This window comes from Phocoena sinus, chromosome 9 (assembly GCF_008692025.1).
Source record: "Phocoena sinus isolate mPhoSin1 chromosome 9, mPhoSin1.pri, whole genome shotgun sequence".
In the NCBI taxonomy this organism is placed as follows: Eukaryota; Metazoa; Chordata; class Mammalia; order Artiodactyla; family Phocoenidae; genus Phocoena; species Phocoena sinus.
Genome location: NC_045771.1, coordinates 38,441,024 through 38,467,770, shown reverse-complemented (window position 1 = coordinate 38,467,770; position 26,747 = coordinate 38,441,024). Strand labels below are relative to the sequence as shown.

The 26,747-nt window shown below is 36.9% G+C and overlaps 2 protein-coding genes across 4 annotated transcripts in view; one reads left to right on the top strand and one right to left on the bottom strand.

The window, feature by feature from the left end:
* The window catches only part of IMMP2L (inner mitochondrial membrane peptidase subunit 2), a 922,093-nt gene that overhangs the window by 433,938 nt on the left and 461,408 nt on the right, over positions 1 to 26,747 (bottom strand). The window lies entirely within an intron of this gene.
* LRRN3 (leucine rich repeat neuronal 3) overlaps positions 6,304 to 26,747 on the top strand; it is a 37,262-nt gene continuing 16,818 nt past the window's right edge. Inside the window, exon 1 of one of the 2 annotated variants that reach the window (XM_032643753.1) lies at positions 6,304 to 6,817. The gene's annotated coding sequence lies outside the window, so the exon portion shown is untranslated. The remainder of the gene's footprint in view (positions 6,818 to 26,747) is intronic. The other variant, XM_032643754.1, reaches the window with a different exon arrangement.

Sequence of the window (26,747 nt, the reverse complement as noted above, 5' to 3'; positions counted from 1 at the left end):
TACCTGGTATTCTAATAAGGAGGACTGAATGATACAGTTCATGAAAAACTCTTAACAGACTACTTGGCACAAGACAAGAACTTAATAAATGGTGTCTACTATTATTACTGTTGTGTTGCAATTTAAATTATTATATCATAGATAGAATTGAATATTAAGTTAAGAAAGTTAAGAAAGTTAGATGTTTTACTAAACAAAACAGCTCCAGGCATAGAAGTAAAATTTTACCCCAAAAGAAATTCGTATCTTTTTTTCAAAAATAGCTATTATTGCTGATTATAAAAATAATACATATTGACTGCAGAAAGTCTGAGAAGCATAGAAAGAAAATTTAAAACCACCCATTATCATGTGGAGAAAAGGGAACCCTCCTACACTATTGGTGGGAATGTAAATTGGTGCAGCCACTATCGAGAACAATATGGAGGTTCCTTAAAAAACTAAAAATAGAACTCCCATGTGACCCAGCAAGCCCACTCCTGGGCATATAGCCAGAAAAGATGAAAACTCTAATATGAAAAGATACATGCACTCAATGTTCATAGAAGTACTGTTAACAATAGCCAAGACATGGAAGCAAACTAAATGTCCATCAACAGATGAATGGATAAAGAAGATGTGGTGTGTGTATATATACATATATATATATATATATACACGCACAATGGAATATTACTCAGCTGTAAAAGAATGAAATAATGCCATTTGCAGCAACGTGGGTGGACCAAGAAATCCTCATACTTAGTGAAGCAGAGAAAGACAAATATCATATGATATCATTTAAATGTGGAATCTAAAAGAATGATATAAATGAATTTATTTACAAAACAGAAATAGACCCACAGACATAGAAAACAAACTTATGGTTCCCGAAGGGAAAAGGGTTGAGGAGGGATAAATTAGGAATTTGGGATCAACAGATATACACTACTATATATAAAATAAACTACAAGGTCCTACTGTATAGCACAGGGAACTATAGTCAATATCTTATAATAATCTACAATGGAAAATAATCTTAAAAAGAATACACACACACATAACTGAATCACTTCACTTTGCTGTACACCTGAAACTAACAGCATTTCAACTATGCTTCAATTTTAAAAAATGATGTCATATACAGGTCAGCACTTTATCAAAAACAAAACGAAAAACAACCATTATCCCAGCAAAGATAACTACTACCAATAATTTAGAATATTTTCTTTCTTTCTTTCTTTCTTTTTTTTGCGGTACGTGGGCCTCTCACTGTTGTGACCTCTCCCGTTGCGGAGCACAGGCTCCGGACGCGCAGGTGCAGCGGCCATGGCTCACGGGCCCAGCCGCTCCGCGGCATGTGGGATCTTCCTAGACCGGGGCACGAGCCCGCGTCCCCTGCTTCGGCAGGCGGACTCTCAACCACTGCACCACCAGGGAAGCCCCATATTTTCTTTTTTGATAGATTTCTTTCCAGTTATTTCTGTGCAACCTATGAACTACCTATCTGGCTACTTACCTATCTATTTACCTGTATATATTTTCTAAAAATGTACTTTACTATTTCACTGTTTTTTACATGGCTAGAGAAGAAGTTAAAGTCAATCCTCTGAAAGGGAAGACAAAAGGGATGAGCAGAGAGAAGCCAAGATGAGAGACAGTTTTAGACTTAGAGAAAGACAAGGAGGACGAGAGGGAAGAAGAGAGGAATCTGAGGAAGAGACAGAAAGACAGAGATTTATCTCCTTGACTTCTGACATCTTTCTCATTTTTGGTTGTGAATTTCCTTAAGAGGTTAAATTACTTTTCTCCTTCAACTGGAGTCATATCCCGTATTAAAAAACAAGACCTAGGGCTTCCCCGGTGGCACAGTGGTTGAGAATCAGCCTGCCGATGCAGGGGACGCGGGTTCGTGCCCTGGTCCGGGAAGATCCCACATGCCGCGGAGAGGCTGGGCCCGTGAGCCATGGCTGCTGGGCCTGCACGTCCGGAGCCTGTGCTCCGTGGCGGGAGAGGCCACAGCAGTGAGAGGCCCGCGTACTGCAAAAAAAAACAAAACAAGACCTATAGTTAAATAAGGATCTCATTTTTTTTTCCAATTCTACTTTTCAAAACTCCCTTGAAAAAGAAAACGAGAACACTACTCCAACTTGCTTTAGTTCAACATTCTAACAAACAGCCAAGTTTCCTCACTTTACATCCTGTTTCTAACTTAAGAGCAAATCTGCTATCAGAATCAGACGAGGATGGACAGTGCCACTGAAGATCTTCTCAGCTCAGTGTCAGCCCCTCTTCATCAGTGGCCATTCACATGTATTTAACTTGTCAGTTCATCTTTCCAACCAGGCACTGCATCTCTTCAGAGCTCTATTTCCCAAATGGTGCCAGCAATAAAAATTCTGTCATTAACACTGAACCAACAGTAACTATATAAAAACATCCACTGTCGAGTGCATAAAATTTATTCCTTTTTTAAAATAGTATTTTTATTTTTAGCATCCCTTGGTGCTGACTGCATTTAATTGGTTGACTCAGTCATCAATCAAGCATTCGCTTATTTTACAAATGAATACTGAGTGCCCTGTGCAGTAAAAAGAGCCTTGGCTCTGTAGGCAGACCAAACTGAGTTCAAATTTTAGCTCCATTATTTAATAGTTTTGGGACACTGGGCAAGTAACTTAACTTCTCTGAGCCAATGTTTCTACACTGTCAAATGGGGATAAAAATATCTATCTTATTAAGATGTTGTGAAGATCAAATAATTTTTAAAACAAACAGTATGCAACAAACATTTTTTTCTCCATGTTGTTACATGCTATAGATGTTAAAGATGATTAAGACACAGACACCCCTCCCCCATCCAGGAGAATCTTAGAGACTAAAAAGGGTCAAACTACAGAAACAGTTGTAATATATTAAAAAAAGTGATAAGTGCTAGCAGGGATAAAGAAAGCTAGCGTGGGTCAAATGAGAGCTCCTATCTTGTTAGAGGATCAGAGAAGATTCCACAGGGGAAGCCGCATGTGAACTGAACTTATTTCAGAGTAGGTAGACAAAGTGAGAGGCAGGGACTTAGAATGGAAGGTAGAAAGAGCACCCCAAACAAAGGTGATAGTTGGAACAAATGATGATATGATGACAATGACAGTGATAATAATGAAAATAATGGTGATGTCAAACATTCATTCAAGCTTACTATATTCCAGGTACTTTTCTAAGCTTTTAAATATATGAACTACTTTAATCCTCAGAACAATCCTAGGAGGAAACTGAGATGCAGAGATGTTAAGTTCTTGCTGAGGGTCACAAAGGTAGAAAACGGCAAGGTAAGCGTTTAAACCCAGGTTGTCTGTCCCCAGAACCTGCACTCTGACCCACTACCCAGACTACTTCTCTAACAAAAGCACACAGGCAAACACTGCCTAGGATTCCACGAAACAGCAATAAACCTTCACAAATGAGTAGCTTAACTTCAACCATTAAATCAACAAATACATATTTATTGCACCCCTATATTTTCTTATTTGATGATCCAGGCAGAACTCTTTCAACATAATTTAAGGGCTGTAATTACTCACTTATGTTTAAAAATCATTTCAATACATTTTCATTAGAACTGAGTACTCATTCAGGAAGCCCTGCATATATTTATTACGAGGCAGCTGACATGCACATCCATGTAATACACTGTATTTGCAATGGATTCTAAAGGAAAAAAAAAAAAACTTGGAAAGAAGAAAAAAAGGGAAGGAGGAAAAGAAGAAAAAGCAGAGACCTATCAATCATAAGAGGGTGATACAGCGGAAAAATCTTGGAAGACCTGTGGGGCTCTAGTCTTGCTCTCTCTGACCAGTTGTGTGCACATATCACGGTTCTTGAACTTTTAGGACTCACGGCATTAGAGTTTTAAGACTTTGTTTCTCATTTGATGACCATTCACAATTGTACTAATTCAAAAGCCCCCAAATCCTCATCCTGTCACAATTTAATGTCTTCACATGGTACTTTATTATATAGATATGATAATTAAATAAGTTTTTAACATATCTTTTTGGAGGGCTACCTTTCATTACTAACAAATGATGGACCTGATGCAAAAGTAAAAAATCACCTGAAACATATACTGCTTCTACTCAGCTGCTGGTGCTCTTGTATCAAAAGGAAACTACAGCCAAAGAACAAAACCCTCACTCTTTTTATCCAAAGCCAGAGTTATTTTCTCTCTCACACTGAAATCTCATTTCTAATGTTCCATGATATTAAATTTATAAAAATGAGTATGAAATCTTTTGAATTTATCACGTGCCTACACCAAAAGGACAATTGCAAGAAAAGCTATCTCATCTCCCATATGCCAGAAAAAGGTAATCACAGGAAGTTAAAACAACTTCCTATGATAGAGCATAAGGTAGCATTTAAAATATTCCACTCTCACTGAATTAAAACTTAGATTTTTATCTGAATTCTGAAACAGACTGAAATTTATAATATTAGTTATGACTGTTGTTTCATTTATAAACCAAGAAAGTAGTTTAATCATCTATCTGTTTGATTATCACCACTTCCTTTCATTATGGGAGTCCATTATAATTGGTTTGATAACTGGATTTGTCAATTATACAGTCAACACCAACCACAATGAAATGCTTAAGGAACCAATGGTATAAAACTAAAATTCCTTTTTCACGTAGTTATCACAATTTTAATATAATTCTTCTATATGTGGAAATAAAAATCTGCCAGTGGTGAGATTATTTGGAATAGGCAAGAAATTGGCGCTGGAGAGAGTAAGATTGGGGGAGTTACTATTATCACAAGTACATTAAAGTAAATGTAGACACAGTGCATCACAACGTCCCCGATATTGGACCGCAGGTGCCTAACATTTACGGCGTAAGCGCTAGAGTGTCTGGTAAAGAAGAAACTCTTACGGTAGCATTCTGAAACAAGTGTTACTAGGTTAAACAAGAAACTACTTATGTCTTGAACTTATTTTTATTCAAAAGGTTAAGAACCATTTGAATAAAGTTTTATAAAAGAAAAAGAAAGCATTTGGGAACATTTTAAAGAAAACCACAGAGAGAAAACATTTAGTATTTAGAAACAAAACTGGTATTATGAGTATAATAAATGTAAACTCTTGGTCTATATCATTTCAATAAATACTTAAGGAGTAATTAGATGTGAATGTTTTTTTCCCCTCCCCAAGTAAATCCAGTAACATGAAAACGCCATTTCTTTTTACTCCACTAGAGGGTAGTCTCTCAAAACCAGGGCTGGAGTCATGAATCCAACCTGTTTTGGACCTGTTGATAAATTAATCCTCATGTTCCGTCCTTTTCAACAAGATGTTTCTCTAGGATGCTAATTAAGGTTGTAAAACATGCATTTTTAAAAATTGCTGCCTATTTACTTACAGGTGTCCTTGCAGAAACATACATCGCTATGCTTTTCTGTGTTTCTTTTCAAATTTCTGATAATTCAGTGGGTGTTTTACATGTGGTGTATATAGTACATTTTCCTGGTAAATATAAATCCTGAGTTAATAGGTCTAAGAACAAAGAGAAATCATTTTCTTGAAGGTTTAATTTTATTGCAGGTGAAATTCTTCCCCAGAGTTAGTAAAGCATGCACCCTAACACACACACACAGATACCCACTAACACCCTGACACACGTACCCATTCATATGTGGCTGGCAAATTAATTTCATCACATAAGGAGAAGTGAGTGAATGTTAACTGGAAAAATGTATTTTTAAAAATACCCTCTTAATATGCCAATGTTGTGAATTATAGAGAAGCAAATATATGCTTAATTTTAAAAAACTGGTCAGTCCAGGTAAGAAATGTCATTGCTTTGAAAACAAACGAAAAAAGTGTTATTGAACAACAAGCACATATGTTAAATTAAGTAGGACCTACAGAAAACCAAATGCCACTCAAACAGTTTTAAGCCGCTCTTCTTAAATAATACAGCCCTTGGTGAACTTCACAGAAAAGGAGTCGGAAGCTCTGCATCCCTCCCTGGTGCTTTTAATATTTGGGAAATCCTTATTAGTAATGTGCCCTGCTATTTTCAGAGAGAAAACACAGTTTCTCTGAATGACTGAGAATCCAAAAATGGGAAAACTTGTCAAAAATTCCTCCCCCTCAAAAAAAGGAAGGAAGAAGGGAGGGGGAAAGGAGGGAGGGAGGGAGGGAGGTAGGGAAGGAGGGAAGGAAGGGAGGAAAAAAGGGAGGAAAGAAGGAGGGAAGGAAGGGAATGATACCTAGGAAAATAAGCAAGGCTGTTCCACTTATTTGTATCCTAAGTAGCAGTGTCATAGAACAGACAGGTTGTTTCAGCCAACCAGACGGAAGCAGCTGCGAGCGCTACATCTTGGCAGTCCGAAGCGATTGGCCCCTCTCTGGGGAGTGGAGGGTGTTCAGTTATTAATGACCGCTGAGCAGGCAGCACCATGTCAGTGTGACAACTGATCGGGTGAACGATGCACCACTAACCACCATGGAAACAAGGAGAAATAAAGCCAGCTCCCAGGATCTCTCTTCACTGGATTGAGGGCTTCAGCCTGCCGACTGAGAGAAAGAGTTCCAGGAAAAAGAAGGAATCCTAGCTGTAGCCTCCCGCCTTCGTTTACATTTTAGAATACAGAGATAAGATTGCTTGCATGTGTGCATATCTATAGTACACGTTTGTGTATACTTTAGTACACACACGTATGCACCTATTTACACCCGGGCAAGAACACAACCATGTGATTATAGCAACTAAGGAACTGAGGAATCCAGCACGCAGGGACACAGAAGGTGGTGTAGCACAGAAACCGCTTTTACAGGGTAAGTTTGAAATATGCATTTCTATATAAATACGCTCTATTTCTTGTTTAGTTAATGCTGTTTTTTTTTTTTTTTACACCTAAATTCTCCTCTGATGTTCTCTTCTTGTCTGAATTCTGAAAGCAGTTTTCTTTCCATTTCATTTTTGAGAGGAAATTCAAATGCAAAAGCCCTCCGGCTCTGTGTATGCCTAGCTGTGTTTGTGGGATTCTCCAACATGAATTTTACTAGCTTGAACGCCCATCAGAGGATGTGAGTGGGAGAGAAAAAGCAGTGCTGGGGTGGGGGGGAGGAGGAGAGAAAGGAGCGACAGAGAAGATAAGGGGACAGTGGGAGAGAAGACCAGAGGAGGAAAGGAGAGGGAGAGGGGGCGAGGGAATTTTGCTTTTTCTTCACAGTACTTGTAATGAAAAGCAGATCACACATCATTCTGTGTTTTGAAAACAACCTCCCAAATGGGGCATTTTTCTCCCTTTCACCTAGTGGTTGGAGATTTAACACAAATGCTGCTGTATGTCAAGAGCCAAAACCACTAAGCAGAGTGGCAGAATAAGCATATCACAAACAGTTATTGAATTTCTGCCAGGCTACATCTTACGGACTGGGGTAAATGACTTCCCTTTAATAACATCCCCTCGCTGGTCTGAAGGGACAGTGCAAATGTCTGATTGCTTATGCAGCTGCAACTCTAGGTAAAAGGATCCCATGAACCAGAAGACTTCTAATCTTTTTTTGGTAATTAACAGGATCACAGCAGGATGGCTTTAAAGTACATTTCCTATTTAAGAAGATTGTTTGTTCAAACCAAGGGCTATATTCCCTTTGCTGCTACTGAGCTAGAAGGCTTAATTCTCCTCTAATTTATTCATTTTTAACAATATGTCCTTGTTTCCGTGCGTCTAATTTTTGTGAAAGCAAGCTATGAGAATGAGTCGAACCTTCCTCATTTAGTGAAAAGGGGACAATGTGAAAAAAAAAAAAAAGGATTCAAAATATCTATCTAGAAAACAGTGTGCCCTGGCACTATAAATACTGCTTATACCCTATATTTCTCCTCTTTAGCTTCAGAAGCAATGCCTTTGAGACAGAATTACTCTCAGTAAACTATGAGCATCTATGCAGTGATGATTCATGGTATACAGTGTGGGTTAATTTATACTTCCAGTCGTGTGAAAGGAAGCTAGCTACTTAGAATATGCTTTCAAACAGACAACATCAATTGAGGATGTTCATGGCAACATTCACTACCCCCTTTAATGGATCCTGTAAAAACATTAAAACAAACCAAGTATTTACATTTCATCTTCTGCAGCTCCCTCCTCCTTTCCTTTAAGTCAACTAACCAAATAGTTAATTGAGACTGCTTCTTTCGAACTGCACGTTATTTTTCTCTACAACTGTAATTTCAGAGTTTTTATTGGTTTTCTAGTTTATAATATGAGCCCAAACCAAGAGACAGTAACCAGCCACTTAGACCCTGCCACTTTCCCATAAATGTGTCAATAAATGAGTCACTTTACAATATGTAATGTAAGAAGTCAATTCCAGGGACCTTTGTAAATGATGACAATAAAGCAGCTCTGACAATATGCCATGGGCTTCAATCTTCCCTCTGTAAAACGAACAAGTTTAAGAAGAGGTTTCCTGCTCAGAGTAGAAAATGAAAGGTGTTGAAGCATTAGCTCAAAATATTGGCAAGTTTGCTCGCTCTGCCTCAAACGCCACATGTAATCTATAGGAAAACAAAATGATTCACTACAAGGAGGAAAAGGTATATTTGCTTTTCTGCTATTCATTAGAAGTGTGCCTTCTGTCACAGAACAGATGTGATATTTTTGAGGTACCTCCTAAGTTCCTAGCCAAGAGAAAATGCTTGAAGCAGATATTCAGCCTCCGGATTTCAAACTCCTGTACAATGTAGCATTGCAGTATTGATTTCAGTTTTTCCTAGTCCTTTTCTGGGGAAACTTTCCATACCAAACACACATTCTTAAATCCTACCCAAGCTATTTTAAAATTGCAATCAACGACAGTGGATTCATTCTTTAACCTTGGTAAAGCTCACATACATATTTTGTGGATTACAGAGATCAATAGTGTGCCCACTTGAGTCTGAGAAATACAATCACTCCAGAACCCCGGGGTTGTCACTCAGTGTGTGCCAGGGAGTTTGGTGATCTGATCAGCATCTACCAATGCCAGATGATGGACATATGAGCGTGCCTGCAAGACTTAACCACAGTCTTCCCCAATCACATAGCTATACCAGAAATAATAGCTTTCTGGCAAGACAAGCTTCAAAGAACCATGTTTTCAGAGTGTTGCTTTTCACAGGCAACATGCTGAGTTAGAACGCTGATTAGTAGGTGGAATTTTTTTCTTTGGTTATTGTTGCTGCTGTTAATAGCTTAAAAACAGTGATATCAGCTTTCTAGCCCAGCAATCAACTTATAATTCACTAACTGTATTTTACTATTTTTCATCTTTTTTACATCTACTCCTTTTTTTTTTTTTTTTGGCCACAAGATGGGTTCGATGTTTTACTTTCTTCCCCCAACTCTGAATTTTTTCTGGTGCGAAATGCCTGTGTAAAATGCCACTGCGATATTTACTACAAAATAATTATGTTGATGAGAAAGGTTTGTAATCTGAGTTAAAAAATAACACTTATGTAAGTTCAATAGTATTACTTAATTAGCAGCCCCTGAAGATGGTCATAGATGAGATATCTGTTGGGGAATCTGAAGGAGATCATTTAAAAGGAAGCTAATAGCATGCTAAAAAATGAGTCCCTACTTCTAGCCTCAGTGAGGATGCCCCCAAAGAATGATTTAAAATAATGTAGCTCCAGCCAATCTGGAGAAACACTGGACACATCTGCAGCCACTTAAGATGTTCCATGGAGACCTGGTTCTGAGGGTGTGATCACTTAGGTATCACTCCTCGGCCCCATGCAACTACATAAAGCAGGTAAACATAAGGCAACAGATCAGTATATCTCATCAGGGCTGCCAAAGGTAAAGCTCTTTTATGCTGGCTGCGAGAGCAGCGCTTCGGAAAGCTTCCCAGCGTAGCAACTGAACACAGGTCCCGCACACTGTGCGGTGCATGCCTCCCTGGCTCTCTTCTGATGAAGTGATGTCTGGTTGGACACTTAGCAAGTAGTACATGACAGCAATCACTCCCTCGGCCACAAAGTAAAAGGAAATCAAACTTCATAGAAAGAAAGTAGGTGGTGCCAGAGGATAGAAAAAGTAACAGGGAGAGATATAAATGTTTCTTTAACCTGATGGGAGGGGTAGAAATAGATCTCAGTTGGCGCTATTTAGAAGTCATTAAGTCAAGGGGAGCAGAGATGACAAAATGTTTCTCTCAAATTTTGTGAAGAAATGCAGTGCCCACTGGGCCATCTACTGTATTTGCATAATTGTCATATTTGTATATAACTGTTTGCTACTATGTTAATTTATCTTTAGGTTGTGATGAGGGAGGGCTAGTTTTTAAGGTGCCATTCATAAAAGCACATTACACAACCTCAGCATGGGGAAATGAAGAAGGGGAAGAGATTTTCGTATAATAGTAGAATTTTAGGATTGAATGGGACCTTTGGTAAATGATGGTCTAATATGCTCATTTTACTGGGGAAGAAACTGAGGCCCAAAGGGTTTAACATCTTTACCCCAAATCACTCAGTTCTTTATTGGAGGCCTAGGGTAGAACCCCTCAGGGTGCTCCCTCCAGCAGTCTGTTAAAGGTCTGCCTGCTCACTCTTCCAAAGATAATATTCTTTAAAAAGTAAAATAAGGGCTTCCCTGGTGGCGCAGTGGTTGTGAGTCCGCCTGCCGATGCAGGGGACAGGGGTTCGTGCCCCGGTCTGGGAAGATCCCACATGCCACGGAGTGGCTGGGTCCATGAGCCATGGCCGCTGAGCCTGCGCGTCCGGAGCCTGTGCTCCGCAACGGGAGAGGCCACAGAAGTGAGAGGCCCACGTAAGGCAAAAAAAAAAAAAAAAAAAAAGGAAAAGAAAAGACTCATAGATATATGCAAAAGAAAAAAAACTTAAGGAGGTGTTTATCCAGATAATCAAGCACTCTAAAAGTAAAAGCAGACATTCAACAATAGAAGCAATATGATTTGTTAAGTACCTCACAACCAAATATTTGTCTTTGGGATGTAGTCTACTATATTCTGTAATAAGTCATAAAAATTAGAGATTTGCCCTGTTTTTAAAACATTTTAATAATAATACTGCTCTGTTTCACCTATAGAAATTCAGCCATTGATCAGCCACTGTAAGTTTTCCCAGGAATTCTGAAGAGACTCTCCAATCCTTTTTAACTGGGTTTACCAGTAATATTTTAAGGCACTTACATGTGTCCTCTTTATATGCAGTGTCCATTCTCATGCTTTGCTTCTACACCTCACAGAGGAAATTCTTAGAATAGCAATCCCTACTTTCCTCTCTCCATCTCCCCCATTCTGCCTTACCTTTTCATTTCCAAAGTTAAAAGTAAGAGCCTTTGTAGACAGTGACATACCTCCTTAATTTCACAGCCCTATTTTTTTCTTTTTGGCAAATTTCTTTGGCAAATTTTTCTTTTTGGCAAATTTGCTCTCCACATTTCGCTAAGATAATAGTAATGAATTGACCCAAAAACTTTGGGGAAGTAAAGGAGGATACAAAAAAATAACACAGTAATTGTGACTATTTGTTTAAGAGCTATACTGTGTACAGAGTAAATGACATTTGCTCCTCCCAACAACCTGCTGAGGGAGTAATGATGATCACCTCTCTTTTAAGATTGGAGAATTAAGTTCTGTGAGGTTAGAGAATTGTGACAGTCAGGGAGCTAACGTGTGGAGGAGTTGGGTAGCCTCACTCCAAAGATGGTACAGCAATGATCATAGTACCTGGCACTTTGTAAGGCCATTAGTAAATATTCGTTCCCTTTTCCCTGAAATCCCACTCTAGCCTAACCCTTTCAAGTTTTATGCCCTTTGTACCATACCACACTATATGAGGATAGATTTCTGCAATTAAAAATCTGTACTTCTTAATTTACGTCACAGCTAATAATATGCCCAAGTTAAATTTGAAAAACAACAACAACAACAACACACAACCAACATCTACTCTTGGATAAAAAGATTCACGTCTTCTACCTACTCATCCATATGTTTGTCTGACAGCAAACAGACACTTGGCAAAGGTCTCAAAAATTGGATAAAATGGGATGAGTAAATTATTCAGGCATGTTCCAGGTTGTTGGAACATTAAGAGCAAAGTCCTCAAAGTCATCTGAAGCACCACCAATGGATAAAGTTTACTAGTAAAGCAGCTTCTGTGGCATCTCCTTTCTAGTTAATCTTGGAGAGAAAATGGCACACAAAGACCTCAAAATGCCAGTAAATTTATTCAGATTATTCTGAGGGCCCTTTCTAAGGGAGATTTTATCTTTCAAAAGTAACATCATCGATGGAATAAATGAAAACCCCTGAAACGCATGTTCTAAAGGTTATCATGTAAAGCTTTACTTGCAGAAGGTGAAGCATTCTACAGATAATCAGCTACTCTGTTTAAGAACGGGTGTAAACATCACCACTTTTTTCCATGTCTGCATTGAAAAGGCCCATGGACTCCCCAGTGACCCACTTGAAAGGCTTAGCATCAACAAGCAATATTTTCTATTTCCATAAACCTGAAACCCCTGGGATTTAATTCCCTGAGGAGTGAGAAAGGAGGCAGTGTTTCCTGACTTGTACAAAGCACTGACTCCAGGAAGGGGAGAATGTATGCCCCTGAGCCTGCTAACGGGCCATGGCTAAGCAATGGCCTTCAGCAAGTCTCAGGACTTGCAACATTTGCCAATGACATGAGTAATACTGAATATTTTGATTACAGAAAATACTTAAAGAGGCCTCATTTGCATTGTGATAGAGAGGACTGAATGCGCTTTATTACAAACGCTCTCTAAAATTAGGAAATTAAATTAATAAAATGACTCTAAAGGAACAAGGGCAAATATTCTAGTAGATTCATTCCACTGGTAAAATTTGCTCCATAATATCTTACAGTCTCATAACACTGAAAGGTCAGGGCATTTAAATTACATTGTCAGAAATTTACTTTTGTTACGAAAAACTAAAAACTCAAAAAAATGCTAACAGCAGACATGTATTTTCAGAGGTACAATTCATATTGGCCTTTATGTCATTAGAATAGTTTTCTCACCGCTATATTCATATTCCCAAGACATAATGGTCTTATCATTGTTTGCTAACAATGTCTCTGGGCTCCATGTTTAATTCTATTGTCATCAAAAAATCAGTCACTCAGAAACACCAGATACTGAATATATTCTACAGAGTATATGGGACCACAATGGACTTTTCTGAAATTTCAATAGTTGCAGGAGGTAATTTCAGTATACATCTAGACTGATCGTATTTTGATTTCTACAAAGACCAAGGGGTTAATGGCCTTACACTGCACATGTTTAAGGCATTTACAGTAAAACAACGGAGTGGGTGAAAATGGGCCTGAGTGTAAGTTGCAATGCTGTATCACTGAAGAGAAAGTGCAGTAGAATGGAATCATATATGAAAAAGAAATACATTCTAAGCATTTAGAAAACTTGGAAGCTCTTTTCCTAATAGTTCTGGAATGAAAAACATGTAAAATGCCATTATAAGATAGAGCTTAGATTGTATTCATCCAACAAGTCAATTCTTTGTGTGAATAGCTGAACTGATTCACTCACCAAACATACAATTTATATTTGTTCCTCTTACTGTAGTCTATCACCCACGCATTTTTTACACAAACACTAAAGCGGCTCAAAGAGTGTCATAAGGTGATGTTCAGCTAACTTTTTAAAATCAATGAGGCATTTGCCAAAGTACCATTTCCTTAATCAGTTACTTTACTTTTAACAAGCAAGCAAATTCCATGTAAATATCAAAGTCTCATTTTTCATTTACACTATAAACTGTGTCACACTCTGCTGCTGTTGGACAAAATGATCAAAGAAATGAAGAATTACATGTTTTATGACATAAAATACTGTTAGCACAGACCTTATGAGTTCAAATCGCATTATGTCTCTTTGACAATCCCTTATTGGCTAAGGGAATGATCACAGTTAGCAGATCTCATTTACTACATACAGGCATTTTCCGTGCCCAACACTGCTGAACACTTCACGTGAATTTTCTCATTTAACCCTCATAATAATCATATGAAGCAAGTTTTTTATTATTATTTTAATAGTAATTATTATTAATCCCATTTTACAAATGAGAGAAATAAGGCTTAGTGAAGAAAAGCAACTTGCCTCACCTAATTAAAGGCAGAACTAAATAAAGGAACCAGGTCAGTTTGGCTCTAAATATCATGCCTTTGTACACCAGGCAGCACTGCTTCCCTGTTGGTATTACCTAAATATAACTAGTCTGTACTGCCTTCCAGGAGTCAGATTCCCTATCCAAATACAATCAACCCACTTAGCATTTCATAGCATGCGTTCTTCTCATACTAGGATATTATCTCTTGGCAGGATTCATTCATCTTTTCTTCTTTTCTTGGTTTCTGAGAAAAAAGTGATCATTTACTTAGTTGTACTTGAGTATCACTATCCATTTGATTAACTAAAATGATTTCTGCAGTTCACAGGCCAACCTTTCACTGGTGGCTTGTAAGCTTACAGACTTCTTCCTTCACCATTTTTCTGTCAAGTAGAATTCAACATGTTTCTTTAACCGAGGTCGCTCGGCGCAATAACTGACACAAAGGAGAAATGCAAAACTTAGCCCACAGGTCTCAATTTTCATTATTTATAACAATCCTTCCTGGGTCCAACTCCAATCTGTGGATCCTTCCTTTCCTCATGCAATCTCCTTTAAACAAGGAAGGTGAAAACAATCTGAATACTATTTCACTGCTAGTATGATTATCAATTGTCAATGAAATGCATCAATCCTCCTCATTATCAGTAAGCTTCCAGCCCTGTAAAGATAATTGATGAAAGCCATAATCTGTTTTACAAAAGGAGCACGCTGAACCAAACCTAAAACTTCAGCAGAACTGTTCTATCCCAGCTGCTTGCAAAACTTCAGCATTTCTCCCTGAGTGACCTCCTCAGAGAGCTGATTATCAGGGGAGTCCTTCAATCTGACTGTCCTACATAGAAAAAGCTGAATGTGAAATTAAGGCCAAAATGTTACTGAGGATTCTTCCAATGTTAAGGAATAGGGTTTAGAGAGCTCATGCTCAGATGTCTTTTCTTATCAGAATGAAGGTTTTTTTTTTAAACCATTATAATTAGGCAACTGAAAAATGAATTCAAGCTGAAGGTGATAAAAGGTTAAAATATCTGTGCATCATGAATAACCTAACTCAAAGCAGGTACGAAATAAAGAAAGACTTTCAGAATTTTAAATTAAACTTTTTGATTGTTTTATTCCTGCTATTTCTTACATTCATACATAACAGTGAGACGGAGAAAGAGAAAAGGGGGATGCTGGGCAACACTTATTCCACATGTACCACAACCTGGACCCTGGTTAAGCTTTTTACACGGCTCATCTCACCTGACGTCACAGCTCTGTGAGGGAGCAGAGGCTCAGGATGGGGAAGCATTTGCCCAACTTCCCATTGTATCAGGGTCCTGATTTGAACCCTGAATGTCTGACTCCAAAGCCCATGCTATTAAAATCATGCTATTTGCCTCCCATGTCATATATATATATTAGAATAAGCATAATATATTTCTCCTTTGAGAAGCATTTTACTTTTCATACAGAAGCATCCAACAACAGCCTCTTTCTATAGTTGTAAGTTTCTCAGCAAAGTTCAGAAAGCTTATATAATAATTAATCAAACTTCAGTTTTACCACATGGGGCAACCTGATTAGCATTTCATGAATAATATAATGAACACTTAATATAATATAACTAATCTAAAAGAAAAGTATTATTTGTGGATTTTCTACTTGAATATTGCCATTATTCTGTGTAATTTCAGAAGTGTAATGGAATAAAAAATGATCATAGTTGAATTCCAAAAGCACTTGTGAATATCTAAGATATTTACCATTTCTTAGGGAATGGATATCAGGAATAAAATGAGGAACGTTTTCCAGGCCATAAATACCTTGCAAACTGAACATGTAGAACAATGTTTTAACCCTATCCTTCCCCGCTGAATGTAGCTCACCAGATTTAGGAAATATTTGAAACTTCTTTATATTTTTCTATATTGTGTACACCTAGGAAAGATGACAAGCACCTATAAGCTCAAATCTGCTTCATAAAGAATTTTTTCATATCTAGAACAGTAACTCCTCCTCGACCACCACATCCTGACCCCATCCTTCCCACACAACACTGAAAGTCATAATATATTCAGTTCTTAATTTCATTTAAGCATGAGGTTTTCCTTTTGAGATAACTATGTTTAATTATAAATCAATGTGCTACTCTGTACTTTACTTGATAGAGACTTCTATGAATCTTTGAAAGGAAAGATATTCAAAAATAATTTATCTTTTAGTCATTCATTTAGACATGCCCCATCATGGTTATTTAATCAATGACCATGGATACATCCAAAGTCAATGAGAAGAACCTTGAGGTATTGATAAGAAATGATGTATAACATCTATTTGCTGATGTATAATACAACAAATAGAACCAAAGCTATTTATCTATCTATCTATCTAAATTTTCTCATCTTAACACATGCCATTCTATCAAGATTTTCCAAGCCATCATATTCCAAAAGTATTGCGAAACACATTGTCTAGAGGTAATATATCGATATATATATGTTTGTACATTTTGATTCATTTTCAACATTAAACAAAGTTTATTAACCTGTAAGTACGATGACCATCGAATTCACAGTGCTTATTTTTAACACAGAATCTCAATCTGTAAGAGTGACACCTAATTATTTTTCAAAGTTTCAGAACTCGTGGTTAAAGATTCAAGTCTTTTTTCATTGTCCATTGTCTGCCATTTTTGTTTTAGGTTTAGAAAAACTGCTTATTAGCGATGAACAATTACTTGCTTTATACAGAATATGCATACAGTAGGAACACTGTGTTGTATTTTTCCCAAGAGAAGACCGGGAATAGGGTAGGGCTAAATGAGATAGGGGTTTGACTGTTAGGGATATGACTGAGATATTTAAGTGGATGTTCTTAGTTAATATACCTGTGAGACTATGGTAAGAATTGTCCCTAGTCTAAAGAGGACCACCACCTATAGTCATTCCTGGCTCTCAGATGATGTCTATATGGTGGTAGATCAGGTATCCTTAGGAAGAGTGTCTACCAGAAACGGACAAAACCCTTTTTCCCACATGTTCATGAACTCCTGTTTTCAAATGCTATATCACATTCTATGTGGAACTCAACTGACGGTTACCCAGAAACCACCACTGGCATCATTAATGAATGAATTCTACACTGCCTATTGATTTGCCTTCAAATGCCACTGAATAATACAAGTCAGACCCGGTATGACAGAATTGTGAAGCTGAGAGAGATTTTACAGATATTAAGTCACTTGCTCAAAGTGACCTCACTACTTACTGCAATCCTTGCCCAGCAGTTATTGCACAGCACATTGACTGTGATGGCAGAGCTTCAAAAAGATTGGACCACATACTCCTATCAAGTCATTCCTTTTCTTAAGCACCATTATGACCAAAAGTTCCCAAACTCAACCTTGTAGAGAAATTCAGCAGTGCCTTCCCTGTGAAGGGCCCATATATGTACAAGTGTTAGCTGCTGGAGTCTGGCAGAAGCCCAACCCTCTATCATCCAGTCACTCTTCAAGATGCCTCTTTAGATTGACATTTTACTAACATTAATGTGTTGCTGCTGCTCTGCATCAAGCATGTTAATTACTTGAGACCTGGGTTTTGAATTTGTGCCCTAAAATGGTTTTAGCTGAAGAGTTGTTTTGTTTCATTTTTAAATCAGTCACATAAGAGAGAGAGAGACAGAGAGAGAAATTATTAAATGGAAAACTCACAAATTAAAAAATGGCAACCATACAAAAAGCAAGTTTCATAATTATCCAAAATAGAAATAGAATGATACAGTTCTTTGTGCTATTCTATTGGAAATTTCTACGCCTCTTGGATATTCCATTCCAAATTTAAAAGCCTCTGAGATCATTCTGCCCTAATCCTCTTTGCTGGGAACATAAGAAGCCTTATAACATACAAAATAATTATAATTTTTGAAATTATAAATCTCATTGCAAACTTATTTTTTTAACTTTTTATAAAAACCCTGTCATAAGTTTTCTCCCAAAAGAATGCATAATATAGAATAATGAGCACTAGAAGCTCTGAGTTGCTAAATTAAAACGTTTAAATTGCTGATGATAACATGATCTTCTTTTAGAGTGTAGAGTTTCCATTTATCAAAATAGCTTCAGAGATAGTTTTATTTTCTCTCATTTGAAAATCCTTCTTGCAAGTTCTAATGAAAGACGTTTAAATAACATTTTAACTATCTCTTTAAGATTTATTTCCCCCTAAATGTAACCATATCTCAAGAAATAACAACTGTCCTATCCCATCATCTCAAAAAAGTTATGCTATCACTTTTGTAGATTTATATAGTTAACCATTGTACCTCTATAGCTCTATCTATTTCAAGGCCACCTTAATACAAGCATGTAGGCATACATGTATACACTTGCACACACACAAATACTGGATTTTTCTTAACACCTGTCAACTGTTAATAGCTCTTACCAGTGTATAAATATTTCAAATAAGTCTAGTCACACTGACCTGTACCTGGTTTCCAATAATTTTTCATCTCCTAAGACATGCCATAGAACTGAGATGACAAATACTGTGGTGCATTTTAAGAGTTATTCTCACAGAAATAAGCAAAAAAAGAAAAAATCTACAAGGCAAGTAAAATTCTACAATCTTTTATGCAAATCAGTCAAATGCCATTCAAGTAGCTCTATTTTGCTCTTCCACTTCTGTTCTCACATCACCACCTCCAAACTAAGTTACAACAAATTCTAATAAATTTGACCATTATTATGACTATTATTAATTTGATAGTGATTAATATTTAGTAATTACTTTGTTTCCTGTTCAGTTAACATTAAGAACTCTTTTTTTTTATACTAAGAGCTTTTAATGCATTATTTAATTTTCATGCCATCCCTCTGAGGTAGGTACTGTTATCACCCACCATTTAATAGATGAGAAATCAGTGACAGAGGAGGAAGAAGAACTAGAGTCTGTGTCTGATCCCTTAATCACTAGGCTGCCTCAAAGGAAAACCACTGAGAGTACTGGAGGGCAAGAGAATACAACAAAGCATTCGCATTGGCTACTTAAGAAGTATTGGGGTTAAATGTGGGGCAAAGTGGGAACAGTAAAAAGTGATATGTCTGTAATACAGGTTTGGTGGAAAGGCTACAACTTCACTTTCACTTCCCAAGCATAACACCACTCATATCTCTGGGTTTGGGCCTATATTCAGGCAACCATTCTGAAAACCAAATTTGCTGGAGAAATGTCTCCTGCTGTTGAAGAGTTCCATCTTTCCTTCCCTTCATGCATGCACATACACACCTCCATTTTTCACAGCTTGAGCTAGTTTTGTAGAGGGGAAATGATGAAACCCCAGGTAGAGAAGAGACAGTAGCCATACAATTGTCTTTCTCCCACTCCCTCTTTCCCATAAATATATAGTTCTATAAGCCTCAATTCAATATTATTCTAGAGAGTGAAACAATTTCTTCTGTCATCTGCTTTAGATTTATCAAATGCCATCTTTTGTTCTAGAAATGTTTTCACATCTGTTGATAAAGCTCCAAGTTTATATATTTCATGTATCCTTATGTTGTCAGTGTAGCAACAAACACCATCACTTTGATTGCTGCTGATAGCAGTTTTAAAAGGAAGGAGGGGATATTATACATGAAACTACTCAGTATGGTTGTCAACAATAGTTGAAAATAGTTCTAAATACTAGAAATGCCTCATCATGAATTCCCCTACCTAGTCTTTTCAGGCTTTGGCTTTTTGGAACAAATGCTAAAGAAAGATTCTTAAATGTAGGGGAAAGGAGGGTTGTTATTAGGAATAGAAAAGGTGGAGGACTTGCCAATGGGCAGCAGGGGAAGAGATATTAGTGTATCCTAATCAGCTGTAAGCTGCACTACTCATCAAATGTAAAAACACGCACACATCCAGGCTCTCACTCCATTGGAAGCAGGGGCAAAATCTCTTCAGGAGGAGAGGATCGTGACTTCCGGAATAATGGGGAAGAAAGTAAAGGCAAGCAGAGGGAAGGGGAGAGTCTTATACACAAGAACAGAGAAAAGATAAGAGGAAGGAAGAGAAGGTGCAAGTACAATAGCTGTTAGAAGTGAGTTGGGCCCAAAATGTGGGTCCACTTCCCAGGACACGGAGAGCAAAAGCATGGCCAGAGACTTCCAAAAGTTCACAGCAGAGAGCAATTTCAATTTCCACAGCAAAGGAATCATGGAGACAATAGTACACTCATCTCTGTAGACTGAAACTATGTATTTACAAATAAAATAATCACAATACCTTTTAAGGTGCCCTTTAAAAATTAATTTGACTCTTTTCCATGAGATAAACCAAGGAATCCATGTGTCAATATGCTAAAAAAATTGATGTCAAATAACCTTAATTTTGCAACAAAACCTTCTGTGACTCTGACATCTAGTTAGTCCAGTTGACATCATGTATGAAACTCAGAAATTATGCAGCCAAAGAACAGAATACTAATTCCTGACAGCATGTGGAAAGGAACAGATGAGAACAAAACACCACAAAAGTATATAAATTGACCAAATAAGACTGCATACGTTACCATCTTCTATGATAACAGAAATGTATTGACTGATAATTTACATTTGGTTTGCTCCCTTATTCTGCAAATCACAAAAATGGGTTGCTGTGGCAACTGCTATTTAGTTTACTGGGAGGAAAACCATAACAACAACAAGCCTCAAAGTACCTTCTAAAACACAAATACAGCATGTATTTTTATTGTTCCTCCCACCCCAAGAGAACAAATCTCATGACAGAAACTATTTTTTCATAGTTTTAAAACTGGGCTTGCTTTCTGTCATTTGCATTTTTAAAATTATGTATACTACCAATTTATGCAAATGGTAAAGAAAAAATCCATAGAAATATAAAAGAGATGGATACAGATTGCCTGAGTCACATGAATGTGATTGGGCCATTGTCTTTTATAGCATCCCCACTTTTATCATCGACAGCTCCTTTAACCAATTTAAGTCCGTTGATGTACCAAATCTGTGCAAGATACTCCCAGGAATACACTGAGAGCTCAATGCTTAAAGCATCAGCAAGAGCAGTCTTATTTTTCTGGACCAAAACCAAAAGCAAGGTGCAAATAGGAGGTCATTAATTTTCTGGGAAGCATATTCTTAACCTCACAATAATGCACATCAGAGTCTGTTCACAAGGAGACTGTGCAGGACCCTAGAACACATCACGTTACCAACTTCTGTGCACAGTGGAGAAAGCAAATAAACATCTCTACTCTAAATAAAATGGGAAGAAGAATACTCATCCTTTACCTACTTACTTCTCCAATGGGACCTAAAAGAATGGACATAAACTAGTAGACCCTTTAAGGCCTTGAAAATAAAAACTCGAGTTATTGTTGTCCTTATTCAGCGGCGAGTTTGATAAATTTTTAAACTTTCCTGATGCTGTTCTGACTGGGAAGGTCAACTTTTCTTCAAAGAGCTCAATTACCAGCCCTTGAAACAACACAAGTCTCTTCTTTCTGGAAGTTCACTGATTCTGAGAAAGCTCGTTTAGAAAAATGGCCTACTTAAAAAGCAAAGAAATAAAACAAAGCAGATATGTCCTCTTCTACCACCACTACTGCCATATGAAAACCCTCTCTAGGGTTTCTCACCATCCAAGGCTTGAATTAAGGGCTGACTATTTTGAGGCAGGGACTCAAAGAGGGTAAAGATTGGTGAGGTATGGCAGCTAAAAGATACTAGGGATTTATAATATAAATAACAAGATAACAGGAACTAAAGTCTCAGTGTGTGAAAACACTATGTATCCAAGATGCAGATAAAAGTGTTCCTTACAGATCTTGGAGGCAAAAGTTCCTGACTGCATATATTAGTCTTCTGTCGCTCCAGTTAATCACATGAAAGATTCAAATAGATTCTTTTTTCACTTTTCCTTTGGCAACAATAGAGAACAATCATTTTAAAAATAATTGGAGAAATCTGTGTTTTGCTCATAAGAGAAAAGGAAAACATTCATTCAACAGTACCACATAGAATCATTTGCTTAATAGCATTTCTAATATGTTATGCATTTATTCAATCTACTTCTTACTACATTAAAATGCAAAAACAATTACTCTGGATGTAAATCCTAGAAAAACAATCAAAGTTTCTATTAAATCAGAGAAGAGAAGAGACAGTTAAGCTGCAATGTGATTTGCAGAAGCTCATGAATAGACAATACTTAGAGTTTCTCACTAGAAAGTGAAAGAGTGGTACAGACCCAGATTCCTTCCCATTTTCCCTTCCCTCTTCTCTCCCTCTTTTTTCCTTCTCTCCTTCTCTTCCTTCCTTTCTTCTTGGACTCAGACCAAGGAGAGTCTTTATTTAAAGCCTAAAAATTCAAATTATGTAGGCATGTAAAATCATCTTATATTATAATACCAGCCTTAGCAGATAGAAACTTCCTTTCACATTCGGTTATAAATAGTTTACATTCAACTGAACAGTCACAGGGGAATATGGGCAGCTTCAACCTTCTAGGTCCATTGTTACACACAAAAAAATTCTTGGTTTGCTCTTTGTATACTTATATTAAAGCCATTTCTGTTCATTAAAAACTCAAAATAAGCATGTTAAAGAAAAGGCAACTGAACATGAAGCAAAGAATAAAAAGAATCTGCATGTATAACAAGCATTGTGCATTTTACTTTGTCTGAAAGGAATTTTTAAAATCCACATGCTTTAATTGGAGCGCTTCTGGAGTAATAATCTCAAATATGAGATTCAATAAATGTGTTCATGCTCTGATTAAATGTCAAAGCCATAGATTTGTTATTTCAGATACAGTGAGCAATAATTTTGTTGGATAATAATGAACTTCCAAAGATTTATTTGTAACACTCACTGTCCATTTCAAAGCTCTGAGTTGTACTGTAGAGTACTTCCAATTCTGTTGATAATATTACAGAATCTGGTATACAGAGCTGACATTTAAGTAAATTTTACTCATTTTTACATGTGCTGCATGGATTCTAAGTACTTCTGCCAAAACTTGGTACCAACAATCTTTGCACATCTTGACTAACAACAGATATTGTTTTGGCTTGCATCAACTTTTTTCCTTAACAGGGTATATATGAATTTCTTTACAACAAGGGTGTTTTTATGCTCCAAGGTATTTAGGGAAACACTATTTTCTGTAAGTATCATTTTCCAGCACAGATTCTTTACTCCAATCTAGGCTTCCCTAAAGATGCAAACTTCACAGATTGTTGATGTAATGACCACTTCCCATTCGATCACTATCAGCTGGCCATGAGCAAGGCCTGCCAGCCACTCCAAACCAGTTTTCTAGAGAACTTTTCTCAACACTTACATTCAATTATCTTAATGTTTATTATTATTCTTTTTTATTGTTGTTATAGCATTTTAATCTTTTTAAGTCTGTGACAAGTCGAGATATTAAGAACATACTATGACCAAATTTACATGGTTTTCTCCGTTCTCCAAGTAGAAATGCCACAAAATTTAAGAAATTAATCCATATCCCTTACACCCTCATTACACTATACTACTACTACAGACATAATCTATAAAAATCAAATGAAAAAAACCTATCTCATTTTCACAAAACATTATCTTCATTAGTTCTCTCCAGACATATTTATTCAAGATACAATTATGAGGGTGACGATTGGATTAGAGGTATTCTCATGATTAGATCTAACTATACTTTTATACATGCTACTATTTATAAGTGGCTTTTGCTACAGTTTCCTTAGTCGCTCAAATTATAAACACATACATATTTATTTCTCAGTTTGCCAAGTTTATGTTATTCAGTATTCCACTCATAGAAGCTATTGTCGGGAACTCAGCATTCATCAGCAAAACCGAGGTCACAAATGAGTGTCTTACACATTACTTATTTCTTATAATGCTATTTCGGGAATTTACAATTAAAGTCAACTGATATTCACTCATTCATTCAATACTTTCTTAACTAGCCAGGCACTATTCTAGCTAGACATTGGAGACATAGCCGTGAACAAAACAGGAACTCTTTAATAAAGCTAACTTTCTAGTTGGAGGTGGTGGGAAACAGGCAATAAACAAAAAGTAAATAAATAAATAGGTTCTAGTGGTCTTGAATGCTATATAAGGAAAACCAAACAGGGACTCGAAGCAGTACTTTTGGTAAGGTGGTCTATAAACATCACCAAATAGGAAAATTAAAAGCCAAATTAAAGAACAAATGTCTAAAATGCCTAAAATAATTTCAGTACAATGTAACATGTTCATTGCCAACTATGTGATGAACCATTATCTTTTCCTTCCTAAGTTTTAAAAAGAACTATCATCTAATTTTATCATACAAAAAAAGGAATATTCAGCCTTGTGTATGCTGATGAAGTAAATAAGACACTGGTGTAGACCTGGAAGTACTTTATTAACAACTAATAAAGGGGCTAATCAAGCACCTATGCATCTATAACACAAAGCTTTATGCAGTACAGCCTAACAGAATGATGACCGATAATGGAATCGGGAATCTGGGATCAAGCTCAGGAGCCATCACTTACCAGCCCTTAGACTTTGACCAACTCGTTAAATTTTTCTGAGCCTCACTTCATCACTGTTAAGCAGGTATAACAGCACAAGCTGACAGGATTATTCTGGGATATATATGAAAAATGAATTTAGCTTTTTTTTGCAATGTAGCATATTATGACTGCTATTGCTTTCATTGTTTCATTATTTGTTGCTATTATATGATAGCAAAAAATTCATGGAAATGACAAAGACCTTTAAGAAATGTTAGGATCAGAACTACAGTAAAATGTGAAACTAAAGCATCAAAGACCTTATGTGGGGCTTCCCTGGTGGCGCAGTGGTTGGCAGTCCGCCTGCCGATGCAGGGGACACAGGTTCGCGCCCGAGTCCGGGAAGATCCCACATGCCGCGGAGCGGCTGGTCCCGTGAGCCATGGCCGCTGAACCTGCGCGTCCGGAGCCTGTGCTCCGCAACGGGAGAGGCCACAACAGTGAGAGGCCCGCGTCCGCAAAAAAAAAAAAAAAAAAAAAAAAGACCTTATCTGTCCATGGATGTTGGAATTAAGTCTACATTAGACAAAATTATATTCTTTAATCTATGTTTCTCCATATAATTGCTGGGGATCAGTCATTAAAGAAAAATCACAAAACTAGAATTTTCAACTCTGGATCTTTCATCATTCTGACACAGTTTAATTATTCTTCTCATACACTGAGGATAGCTTTCATTCACTGAAACAAAACTATACCTTCCAAGAAAACCTACACAACACCAGGAGTAATGACAAAGATATATCTTACTAACGAGGGTCATGTATTACAATTTTAAAACACCATGAAAAAAAAAATTAGTCTACTTGAAATTTAGATCTTAAACTCCAACTCCCTAGTGGTTTAATCTAAACTTTACTACATGGCTATCTTTGAAGAAGACATCTAAAATGTAAATATGATATAAAAAATACAAGTATTAAATATAAAAATTCTTAAGCTTCAAAGAAAGTTTCTTCATAATATGAAATTAATGTTGAATAATTCTTGGCTGAACAATGTGAAATATTCCTGCAATACAAATTAATGGTAAATCAACTTTACTTCGCAAAATAATTTTGTTTGGGCACATGGGAATAGTAAATTTTGGTGAATGTCCCAGATCAAATTTAAAGGATTCTAGGTTTTGAATCATGCAACTGTGTGAAGGAAAAGTTTTTTCTCCTAACTCAAATTCAGTAATCAAGAATAAAAACATATTAAATCTGACTCTGTGAAGCTGTTATAACATAATGTAAAACTATTTGCTTCTCTTACCTTAAAATGATAGTTTTAAATGGATTCCTAAATTTTCTGTAGAGAGTTTATCACGAAGAAATTCTTCCAAACAGGTGATTTGTCACCTAGTTTTTCACCTAATCCATATATTAGATGAATACCAGGCTTTTAAGTGTAAAGTGGAGGCAAATTTACAACCTTGTTTTGAAAGAATCCTTTCTCCAATTAAGATTTAGAATCCTTTCCATGACTGGTCCTCTAGCCAAAGTGGAACCTCAAAAAAAAAAAAAGCTTCAGTTGGCATATTGCCCAAGCTCCTCATGAGGTAGCTGTTGTAAAAGAAGTAATGTTAGCAAGGGCCTCCAAGTAAAGAGCAATTGGGAGGCTACTGGAAAGTTAAGTGGCTATAAGTTGTTAAGTGACAGGAAGAAGGAAACTCAAAGCTTTAAGGTGCATATAGTACCTTTTACTTCCACACATGAGATAAATAATAAAGCTTCACTGACTTAGGGCGCATCAAGAACTAACTCTGTCTGCCCCTTCAGACTTCCTCCAAGTACCACCAGATCATTTCACAATGATCATTTGTCAACACAAGTGTTAAAGAGCACGCGGCGTGTCCAGTAGTGAGCTTCTTCTTACTGAGAGATGCACAGACATGCACACAGGCATGAAAACTCCCCCTATACCGTGTTTAGATGATTACTTTTGAAACTTAAAACCGTAATTTGGAAAGGTTTTCTCAAGCTTTCAAATGAGTTTTTATTATTGTTCTATTTTAAAATCTTTCTTGTAGCCCCTGGAC